The sequence below is a fragment of the Hippopotamus amphibius genome, chromosome 6, assembly GCF_030028045.1.
Source record: "Hippopotamus amphibius kiboko isolate mHipAmp2 chromosome 6, mHipAmp2.hap2, whole genome shotgun sequence".
In the NCBI taxonomy this organism is placed as follows: domain Eukaryota; kingdom Metazoa; phylum Chordata; class Mammalia; order Artiodactyla; family Hippopotamidae; genus Hippopotamus; species Hippopotamus amphibius.
Window position 1 is genome coordinate 105,541,543 of NC_080191.1, and position 7,322 is coordinate 105,548,864.

At 43.0% G+C, this 7,322-nt stretch overlaps 1 pseudogene; it reads left to right on the forward strand.

Moving 5' to 3' along the window:
- The first annotated feature begins 4,087 nt into the window (after positions 1–4,087).
- LOC130854940 (actin, cytoplasmic 2-like) lies at positions 4,088–6,877 on the forward strand (annotated as a pseudogene).
- Positions 6,878–7,322: the final 445 nt, after the last annotated feature.

A 7,322-nucleotide genomic window follows, 5' to 3' on the forward strand; every position in this document is an offset into this window, starting at 1 on the left:
CACCAAAATCTCAGTGGTGTAACACAATGAAAGTGTAGTTTGTTTTTTAAGGCAAAATCTCATGCAATATCCTATCAGTGGATCCAATAAAAGATTCAATGGACCCACTCACATTATACAAAAGAAAAAAAAAGTTCCAGGTAGATTGTGGATAGCTGTGTGAAAATTAAAACAACAGAACTTCTAGATCAGTGCTGTACAACAGAACTTTCTGTGAAGATGGAAAAGGCCTTGTCCACTAGCCACATACTGCTACTGACCACTTGAAATACAGCTTGTGCAACTGAGGAATTTTAGCTTTGAATTTTATTTTCATTCATCTAAATTTAAATAGTCACATCTGTCTAGTGGTAACCCTAATGGATGGCACAATTCTAGAAGATAACACAAGATCTTCATGAGCCTGGGGTAGGCAAAGATTTCTTAAACAGGACACAAGAGGACTAACATTAAAGAAGACTGATACATTGAACTTCATTAAAATGAAGAACTTAGGCTCACTAGAAGGCATCATTAAGAAAGTCAAAAGGTAATGCAAAGTTGCAGTGCAAAAGTATGACAAAGGGCTTATATGCCAAATACATAAGGAAAATTTATACATCAACAAAAAAGAGCTATAACCCAATTTTAAAAACAGCAAAACATTTGAAGACACTTTGTAAAAGAAATTATGTAAATGGTCCAAATGCATATGAAAAGGTGTTCAATACAATTTGTCATCAGGAAAAGCATATTAAAACCATGGTGAGGGGCTTCCTAGGTGGCACAATAGTTAAGAATCTGCCTGCCAATGCAGGGGACATGGGTTTGATCCCTGTTCCAGGAAGATCCCACATGCCATGGAGCAACTAAGCCCGTGCACCACAACTATTGAGCCTGTGCTTTAGAGCCCATGAGCCACAACTAGTGAGCCCATGTGCTGCAACTACTGAAGCCCACGTGCCTAGAGCCTGTGCTCTGCAACAAGAGAAGCCACGGCAATGAGAAGCCCGCACACCACAATGAAGAGTAGCCCCCACTCTCCGCAACAAGAGAAAGCCCGTGCACAACAAAAAAAGACCCAACACAGCTAATTAAATAAATAAATAAATTAATTAATTAAAGAAAAAAGCCATGGTGAGATGCCATGTATCCATCAGAATGGCTAAAAACAACAAAACAAAACTGACAATACTAAGTGTTGGCAAGCACAAACTGGAGCGCTCATTCTCTGCTAATAGAAATGTAAATTAGTGAAACCACTTTTGAAAACTGACAGTTTTCAATAAAGTTTAACATATTCTTGTGTTAAAACCAGCAATTTCACGTCTTGGTATACATTGAGGAGAAACAGGCACATATATGCACCAAAAATATGAACTAGAATGGTTTTCGCAGCTATATTCTTAAGAGCTCAAAATGAGAGCAACTTAACTGTCCCTCAGTGGTAGAAGCATGAATAAACTGTGATGTATGTGGGCATGTGAATGTATGTGTATACACCTGGTGGAATACTAGGCAGTGATGAATTCACACTACCACAGGAAAAACCTCACCAATAGAATGCGGAGTGAAAGAAACTAGTTCCAAAAAGATACCCAACAAATAATTCATTTATATAAAATTAAAAACAAGCAAAAATAATCTGTAGTGGTAAAGATCAGAATAGCAGTTACCTTTGTGTGTGTGTGTGTGTGTGTGTGCACACGCGCACGTGTCTGTGTGTGTGTGTTGGCAGGGGTGGGGGTGGGGAGTAGGTAAAGGCAGAGTCACGAGGGAGGAATCTGGGTGCTGCTAATCTGTGCTTCTTAATCCGGATGCTGGTTAACCAGGTATGATTACGTGGTAAAAATTCTTTGAGCTGTACCCTTACCGTTTGTGCACTTTTCTGTTTGCACATTACATGTCAATAAAATATTTACTTAAAAATCTCTATTAAAATTTATAAAGCAGGTCAAAGAATGATGACAAGAGCCTCCAAGTGTGAATGACAAAGAAAAGTCTCGATCACAGTGGTAAAAGATTTATTTTCTCTTGTATGGCATTGGGTCTGGCAAAGCTATGAACTAGAGATTGGGAAACTTCACTGTCTGAACTCTCACCTCTCAGAGATGGTGGTGCCTTTTTTATATATTTGAATACAGAGAGGGCTCATTTATCCCTTTAACAAATATTCTTAAGCACTTCTACTAGGTGGCAGTCTCTAGTTTGGGAGGGCTAGTTTGGAGTAGCCAGGTCCTTACTTATTTAGAGAATGTTAAAGCAGATGATGGGCCACTGAAACTTTTCCTTACCTTCTTTCTCCCCTTCACAGACAGCTGCCTAAGGTTTCTTCTGGCTGCTGCATCCTATGGAATTCTCTGTGCTTTATATTAAGGCAACTTGTGGTGCCCAGATGTAATTAATTTAAAGCTTCTAGATGAATAATTTTGTCCCCAAATCTGCAAACTCTGTGGGCAGAGGCTTTGCTCGATTCTTCTATGAGTCCCTTTGCCCAGCAGAGAGGTGACACTTAGCAAAAGATTGAAGGGGTGGAGAATGAAAGAATAAGCGCTAAAAACATTTAGGACATACCTGCTTTTATTCCATGAGAGTTTTCTTTCTCACTCAAGGGGGAAAACATCTCAGGGTTAAAAAACTCAACAGATAATCATATGGAGTGACAGAAATTTTCCTCTTCAAAGTTTTGATGTGGTTACTGGCTAACTGATTTCCAATCTTACCAAATTAAAAAAAAATTCCCTTATACAGCTGTCACATTATCAGCTGCCTGGGGACATCTATGGGTCAAACCATTTTCTCCCCAAAATATAAACTTCCCATATCAAAGACAGATAGCACATCCATAACAGATAACACTGGTGTTTACCCATCCTTCCATACCAGGTTAACAAAGACTTGCAGTCCTGTTTTTCTTTCCTATGACCTGGGATCTTTATTCTGTGAGCCCACAGAGGGGACTGAGAAATGCATACTTTTGTTTTTGAGAAGGAAGGAAGATCTAGAATCAGATATTGAAATAAATGTGTTGTTTTTGTGTCTTTTTTCTTAACCGTGAAGATTCTCTTCTTGGGAACACTGGGGACTTGCTTCTGATGACCTCATTTCCTTTGAATCCTTTGATGCTTTGTTTCCTCTGCCCGAAGTATATTGCTGTCATGCCAGTGAAAGCACTGAGAAGAACATGTAACTGAATGGCTGTCCCTTCCAAGCCCCGAGGATGTGGTGGTGGCAGGAACAATTCTTGGCTTTGCCCTGAGATACTGGAACTTATTGGAAGAAGTGAAAAGGCTAGCTGCCTGAAGACTCCGTTCTGTGTTCCTAGATGTATAGGCAGGATGGTAGGGTTGGATTAGCCGGTTTATGAATTATTCAGAGGTGGATTAGCCAACTGACGGATTATTCAGGCCTCTGTTTCTTTTCCATTTCTCTTTCCCTGCCAGGCTCCTGTTTATTCTTCTCCAACATGGTTGTTCTCAAGGGTGTAGAAAGAGGCAGGAAGAGAAGATGTAATGGTGAATGATGGTACACAGTGATGCTCAGAGGAGTGAAAACAGGTCTGATGTAGAGTGTCCATTCATTCAGGAGCGGGGGGAGCAGAGTTTGCAGAAACTCAGCAATTTGGGTTGTTTCAAGGTATGCATCCAACCACTTGAACAAATCAAAAAACAAAAGCTGACACCCTGATACAGGTAATGAGCGAGCTGGTGTTACGTGAAGGAGGTTGGACTTTGGGACCTAGGTCCCTATCCCAGACACAGCCTTCAGCTAGACTAAATCTGGGCTCTACAATGTGCCTCTGAGCCTAGTGATCTTTGGATTGCCTATTAATTTTATTTAAATTAAAATCTATTGAGTGCCTCCTCTATGCAAGATGCTCCACAAACAGTATTAGGGTTGCTCTTCACTGAAAGCTATAGTTGAGGATAGCTTCAAGTATAAAGTCAATTAATGGTTCAGCATAACAGAAAGTTTGGAGGTAGAAATTCCAGGGTCAGTACCTCATTCTAGAGATGCCATTAAAGATTCAAGATTTTCTGATTTTTATTGTACTGCTATCCTCAGCATATTTCTGACTTTTTTTTTTTTTTTCTTTACATGGTTGAAAATGGCTGCTGGAGCTCAAAATAATCACATCCTCAGGGGGATGCGGAAAGGTCAGGGGCACAAAGTCTTTCTACTCTCAATACTCTTTCATTAAGGAGGCAAACACTTCCAGAACCCAGAAACAAAATTCCTCTTACAGCTTATTGGCCAGAATTGTATCACATGCCTGCACCTAGACCAGTGACCTGCAAAATGAAATGAATTATCACCATTGGTTTAGACCAACCAAAAGTAATCTGCCAGGTCTGAAGTCCTGGTCTACAGGAACAAAATAGGAAACTGATAGCAAGGAACAAGGGAAAATGAAAACTGGGTAGGTAACCAATGGTATCTACTATCTATTTATCTGTATAGGATCCTTGTAGATTGAGTCTGCGGAAAGAAAGTTTCTAAGGGTCTGCAAAAACAAAAAAAGTGAGAATGCATACTTATCCATCATTCCTGTTTAGACTGATAGCCACAGTGGCCCAGTAAGGAATATTTGGGTGGTTAAGGTTCCAGGCTTCTAAGTGCCAGTTCTAGCAACGTGACTTGTTTTCACTGTTAAAACTTTCCAGTTCTTGGTGACATTGTCTCCTTTGTACAACAGAACAAAGCCCATGAGCTTGGAGTTTTAATAAGTTGATATTTTCATAGGTGTCTGAGATTGGAAGTTATTGGTAAACATTAGTGACGGTTATTTATGAATGAGGAATATTCATTGCATATTTTTTATGACTTTGTACCAAAGATGATGGTAGGGTCATGTATATACATATATATATATATCTGTAAAATATATTCATCTGAGTTGATCAGGATCAAAATATAATTTCAGTTTCTTTAATTCTCAGCACAATTCAGAGTTTGTGATGTATAGTTTAAAGTGATCTTTAAAAATAGATTTCAATGGCCAACTTAAATATGAATACCTTAAGAATATCACTGGTAGTATTTACCTAATCAACCATCTATTAGGACTTCCACGTGCCTCTACTGCTGTTACCTCCAGTTCAAATAGTTAAACTGACACCTCTCCTTTCCTGGAAGCCTCTTGCTCTTCTCAAGCTCCTTATCTGGTTTATTCCATCACTGTGCACCACTTTGCTTAGTTTTGAAAAGTATGGTTATTCTTGATGACTCCCTTCTCAGCACATTCAATCAGTTGTCAAATCTTATCAGTTCTGCCTTTAACACAGTTCTCATGCTTAACCTTCCTTGTTCATTTCTCTTTCAGGTTAGCAGACTATATTTACATCAAAACGCTGGTAAGGGTGATTATCTCTGGGGGTGGGGGGATGGGAGGGGCTGGAAAGGGGGAGGAGATGGTTTCTTGTGTTTGGAGGACTTTTCCGAATTTTCCAGGTTTTCTATCATCATTTATCACCAGAAAAAATACACATTAAAAACATAATAGAATCTGTCCTTCAGAGACGTTAATTTGGTTATTCAGTCTCCTTCGTCTATTAATTCACATAAGTGGACGATTCCTAAGTACATGATGCCTGTGTCTGTCTCTGTCAAAATATAATAATCTGGAAGGCGCGACCCTGGCTTGTAAACGTCCCACACCGCCTAGGCATTCTAGCAGTGTTTGCTCGGTTAAATTTAGCTGAAGACTTGCTGCACCAGACAGATTCTGCGGGTCCTCCTGCCGTGCCCTGCTGCTGCTGCCTCCGCCCGTCACTAGCTAAGAAGAAATCTCCGCGCTCCCCATCCACGCTGGCTCTGGCACGAGCGAAGCTGGTTTTGCTGGAGATGACGCCTCCCCGGTCGAGCTCCGTCCATCACCTGCCGCTCCCGACACCAGAGCGTCACGGTAGGCTTGGGACCGTCACGTGGGCGACAAACCCAGAGTAAAGCTCAGCATCCTAACCCTCAGGTACCCCATGGAGCATGACATCATCCCCCACAGGGACTATATGGCGTGAAGATCAGGCACCAACCACAGCTTCAATAATAAGCTGCACGGGGTCCCTGAGGAGCACCCCGTGCTGCTGACGGAGGCCCCCCAAATCCCCAAGGCCTCCTACCCTGAGAAGATGACTCAGATCACGTTCAAGACCTTCAACACTCCGGTCGTGTGCGTGACTGTGCCAGCTGGGCTGTCCCTGTAGCCTCAGGCTGCACCACCACCACCGGTATTGTCCTGGACCCTGGGAATCAGGTCACCCACACTGTGCCCATCTACCAGGAGTACGCCCCATGCTCCACGCCATCCTGCGTCTGGACCTCGCTGGCCGGGTGAAGATGGGGACCTCGTGACCTCGTGAAGATGCTCCTGGAGTGTGGCCACAGCTTCACCATCACTGCCCAGTGGGAAATTGTGCGTGACATCAAGGAGCAGGTCTGCCACGTCACCCTGGACTGGGAGCAGGAGATGGCCACTTCCGTGTCCTCCTCCTCCCTGGAGAAGAGCTGCGAGCTGTCCAACCGTCAGGTGATGAGCATACAGAACCAGTTGTTCTGGGGTCCAGAGGTGCTCTTCCAGCCCTCCTCCTGGGGATGGAGTCCTGTGGCATCCACAGACCACCTTCAACTCCATCCTGAAGGGTGACGTCAACATCCGGAAGGACTGTATGCCAGCACGGTGCTGTCTGCGGGGACCACCATGTACCCCGCATCACCGGCAGGATGCAAAGGGAGATCTGGCACTGGTCTCCAGCAGGATGAAGTCTCCTCCTGAACGCAAGTGCTCAGCACAGATTGAGGGCTCCATCCTGGCCTCGCTGTCCACCTTCAGCCCATGTGGATCAACAAGCAGGAGTATAATGAGTTGGGCCCCTCCATCCTCCACTGCAAATGCTTCTAAACGGACTGGGAGCAGACGGTGGAATTTGCTGCAGGAGTTCATTCAAATGTATAAGTTTGCCCTGACAGGTGTGCACACCTCATGCTAGCCTCATGAAACTGGAATAAGCCTTTGCAAAGAAATTTGTCCTTGAAGTTTGATATCAGCCCTGGATTGTAGAACTTGTTGCTGATTTTGACCTTCTGTTTAAGTTAACTTCCTTTGGTCTATATTTCATACCCTGAAGGTATCTTTGATTTAAACCCCTAATACATGAAGCTCCATCACTCCCTGGCTGAGGTGAGAACATGTTTGTGGAAGAGAAACCCCTCGACTTGATGAGAATTTGTGAGTGTCTTGAGCTGTGCAGGGAATTCGTGTGTAAGAGCTGCTTATTCCAGGATTTCTTTAGAGGCTGGCAAGAGTCCTGAGCCAGCTGTCATTTGTCTTTGGTGTCTGATGGGGT